The sequence below is a fragment of the Octopus bimaculoides genome, chromosome 3, assembly GCF_046866305.1.
Source record: "Octopus bimaculoides isolate indiv1 chromosome 3, ASM4686630v1, whole genome shotgun sequence".
Classification (NCBI taxonomy): domain Eukaryota; kingdom Metazoa; phylum Mollusca; class Cephalopoda; order Octopoda; family Octopodidae; genus Octopus; species Octopus bimaculoides.
In genome coordinates, this window is record NC_142930.1 from 97,324,337 (window position 1) to 97,329,336 (window position 5,000).

The 5,000-nt window shown below is 31.4% G+C and overlaps 1 protein-coding gene across 2 annotated transcripts in view; it reads left to right on the forward strand.

Moving 5' to 3' along the window:
- The first annotated feature begins 4,380 nt into the window (after nucleotides 1-4,380).
- LOC106868056 (fibrinogen-like protein 1) overlaps nucleotides 4,381-5,000 on the forward strand; it is a 64,383-nt gene continuing 63,763 nt past the window's right edge. For both annotated transcript variants that reach the window (XM_014913166.3, XM_014913167.3), the window contains exon 1: nucleotides 4,381-5,000. This exon is cut by the window's right edge and continues 916 nt beyond it. The gene's annotated coding sequence lies outside the window, so the exon portion shown is untranslated.

The following is a 5,000-nucleotide window of genomic DNA, read 5'->3' on the forward strand; positions in this document are numbered from 1 at the left end:
ACACAAGCACACATACGCACACACACACATATAAAAATATGTATTACACACATATACGCAGTTATATGATAATATATATGTGTCTTTTTCTTTTTTTTTATTTGATAATAGTCTTTCTAGAAAGGGACCTGGTTTCTAACAAAGAAGCAAAAGCTCCTTCATTGGAGTTGGAACAACCACGATAATTTGTTACATATCAAGGAAGCCTCGCATATTTTTACTGCTTCACATACAGATACAGTCTGTAAAGTTCATGTTAGCTGGTCTCTTTCTTTGCCTGAAAATCCTAGCTTCTCCCGATTGCGGTTTAAGCATTTACTAACATAACCGAGTGCATCAATGACTATTTGTGCGAATGTAAATTTATAAACCAGGTATTTGAGCTGCAGATTTCAAAGCTGTTTTCTGTAGATATCATCCTCGATGATTTCTGGAAGAAATGCTCACATCTTCAGGGTAACTTATCTCTATGACTAAACCAGACTTCTCTTTTTTTAAATTTTTATCTCAAATGATTTTATTAGATCAGTTGTGTTTGCACCTGGTAGAAGTTTTGATAGGAATGTTTCGCTAATATTCCTGGTGCTGATATGTATGTAAGCACTCGATAGCAGTGGTGTTGTCTATATTTATCCCAGGGCAGTTTTTTTTGTTGCAGAAATCATTGCATATTGCTTCAGCTGCAATATCATGTCACAGTATAAGATTGTACAACGAACAACATTCTTTGACACTTACTGACTATTTGTGTTTCGTGCTGAATTAATCAATCAGTCAATCAGTCAATCAATCAGTCAATCAATCAATCAATCAATCACTCAATCAATCAATCAATATACATATGTATATGTAAATGAGAATGAGCCAATCAATCAATCAATCAATCAATCAATCAATCAATCAATCAATCAATTGATCAATCAATATATGTATGCATGTATATGTAAATGAGAATGAGTATGTAGGCATGGTGTACCGCATTATTGGAGTGGGCGACCCCTAGTTCTTGTTAGGACATCGCTCTAGGAGAAGAAAATCTCTGTAATTCCTGCGACTCTATGGCAGCCAATGACGTTGAATAGTTCTTCCTTTTGGGGTATCTGTCATCGTTGATCAGAGAGTGGGGTTGGTTGTGCGCAAGGCCTCTCCCTACTTTAAAAAGCAAGCGTAATGCACAGGCATCGCTTGACATACGAAACATCGTCATCCAGTACTTAAGCACGGAGAAGCGGCCATTTTGTATGTATGTATGTATGTATGTATGTATGTATGTATGTATGTATGTATGTACGTCTTCCTGACTGTCTGTTTAATTTATGTATCTATCCATCCGTCCCTGTCTGTCTATCTGTCTGTCTGTGTCTCCCCCGCCTCTCTCTCTCTCTCTCTCCCCCCCCCTCTCTCTCTCTCTCTCTCTCTCTCTCTCTCTCTCTCTCTCTATATATATATATATATATATATATATATATATATATATATATATATATATATATATATTAATAGAATGAGTTAAAAAATCCAAGGCGGTGAATAGTTTTCAGAATATATATATATATAAAGAGAAGGTCTTACAGCTGTTTCCGGGGTATTTTATATATCCCTTCACCAGAGACGGTGCGAGAAAATGTTGAAGTAATAGTTATTATAGAGAAGATATGAAATACAGAGTGAAGTGGAGGAATGAAAACAGAAAGACTCTATGCTTGGAATGACCAATTATAAACACTACTAGAACTCACACACAAGGTACAGGAAACTTATATATACACCATTCTGCTTAAATAATGGAACTACGGATACAGTATCCTTACGTGTCTCACGTCTATTTTCATTCCTCCACTTCACTGTATTTCATATCTTCTCTATAATAACTATTACTGAAACATTTTCTCGCACCGTCTCTGATGAAGAGATATACAAAATATCCCGGAAACAGCTGTAAGACCTTCTCTTTATAAATGTTCTGAAAACTATTCACCGCCTTGGATTTTTTAAAATCTCATTCTGTTAATTTTCATATATATACACGCTAATGCACGACCTACGTTGGACTCCTTATTCGTATCATTATCGAACCTAGAGCTTAACTATAGTCTGTATATAGCGCTTACTCAGTATTACCTGACGTCTTTGGGTCTTCTTGACTCCAATACCTCTCATACCCTTGATATATATATATATAAATATATATATATATATATATATATATATATATATATATATATATATATATATATATATATATATATATAAATATTTATATCTTAAGGTGACTCAAAAGTCCATTACCAGTAATATAAACCAGCTAATAATCGAGATTAGTTAAGCTTAATTGAACTCTTCAATGTATGATTCGTACACCTCTCTTTACTCTCTTCCGCATACATCCCACGTCTTCACCATAGTCTTCGTCCACTTCTTCACTTCACTCATCAAACACCTTAGACCTCAGTATCAATTTGACTATCACAACTCAGGGATTCCAGGATAGTTTGACTACTGTTTTGCTTATGCTCCTAACCATGTGGACCTCTGGGGTTGTTGAACTAGGCATGTTCAAACAATTGAATAGTGCTACCATTATATTGTTTTTATGCTCAGAATAAAGACGATATTCTCATCCTTTGAACGCGACGCTTTTCTAAAATATATAAATATATATATATATTATTTCCTTTTTCCTTTATTTGTTACAGTCATTCGATTGCAGGTATACTAACCTCATTATTTATTTTTTAAAAGCCTGGTACATATTCTCTCGGTGTCTTTTGCCGAATTGCTATATTAACAGTTGTAAAGCGGTGATGAGGACTAACACAAAGACATATACATGCACAATTCTTTTCAGTTTCCGTTTATCAAATATGCTCACAAGGCTTTGGTCGACACGGAACTATAGTAGAAGACGTTTGCTCAAAGTACCACGCAGTGAGACTGAACTCGGAACCATGTGGTTGTGAAGCAAACTACTTACCACACAGCTACGCCAGCGCACGCGCTTGTGTGCATATCTACATATATACACACACACAGAGACGCACACACCCACATCTAAATTAGATGTATTTTCTATACATATGTTGTATATGACGCTAAGTTATTGTAAATTTAAAACTTTGGAAATTAAAACTTTAAAGTTTGGAACTCATTAAATACTGAAACACATTCGTCATTTTGGCCCACCCTGCATATATATATATATATATATATATATATATATATATATATATATATATATATATATATATATATATATATATATATATATATATATATATATATATATATATATATACATATACATATATTCAGTTATCCTTGAAGTTTTTTTGTATATCGCTTCAAACCTAGTATATTGGTCACGTTTGTAGATTGTTTCTGATTTACAATGCAATCCTAATATAAATTCATATATATATATATATATATATATATATATATATATATATATATATATATATATATATGTACATAAAGTATATATATCGATACAGGCACATACATATATCTACGTATAAGTATACACACATATAAACGTCCCTATTTATCTGTGTGTGAGTATTTGCGTGTGCGTATAAGTGCCAGATGTGCGGATAATACAGGACTGACTTGGTGCTTCAACTCAAGTACCTAATTCCACTGAATCTCTCTCTCTCTCTCTCTCTCTCTCTCTCTCTCTCTCTCTCTATATATATATATATATATATATATATATATATATATATATATATATATATAAAGTACATACACACATGTATAAATATATTATATATTATTTATATTATATGTATGCATATATACACAATATATATAATGTATATATATGTATATGTGTATATATATATATATACATATATATATATATATAATATAATATATATATGTATATATATATATATATATATATATATATATATATATATATATATATATATATATATATATATATATATATGTATATATAAATACATATGCACATACCATATGTTAGCTTTCTATATTCAATCACGCATGCTCACACGTGCACAAAGGCAATAAAAAACAATCTATCTATCTATATTTCTATATATATATATATATATATCTATATATATATATATATATATATATATATATATATATATATATATATATATATATATATATATATATATATATATATATATATATATATATATATATACACACACACACACACACATACACTACACACACACACACACACGAATGTACATAGTGAGGGAGAAAGAGGGGGAAATGGAAAGAAGAGGAGGAGTCTGATGAAATGTACGTTACATTTATTGGTTGTAAAGGAAGTCTTTAGCCCCTTACCAGGTGGGTAGGTCTTTTAACAGGGCATTGGGTAGTTGGTTAAATGACAGTCGCAAGGTGGGTACATTATTGAAAACAAATAATTGTCTGACAGAAACTTGAAGCACAACCTCAGTTATCCTTGGAAAGAACAATGTTTTCTTGGTTTAACATCGTCTATGTTTGGTGAATTTTATCTCACAGGAACTTTATTGCCATCGCGAACTATGTTCATGAAGGAAAAATAGAAAGAAACTTTCGAATGTGATAAAACGTGACTTTTTAATTAGAATCATCGACGTACATAAAGTAAAAATAGATCAATTACAACGACGTGGTGCCACAATATATAATTATGATAGTAAATGCTTTTTCATAAAAGCTCAAAGAATTTCCTTCTGAATGAACTCTTTTGATATTTCGGGCTAAAATTCTGAATTCAAATACCAGGAGAGTAACAAACAATGCAGTTCTGGCAAAATACAATGTCCTTGGAATAATCCTTATTCAAACGACTATCAAAGATTTTCAATTTGTTGCTTTAACAAAATAAGATTATTCTCCAGCTGAAGAATTCTATTTAATTACTTCTTAAACGATACGTTCCTCAAATTATAGTTTGAATGGGAGATGACGAAATCTAATTAGCATCATAATGAAATGATACTTTGAGCGATTATTACCTTTCT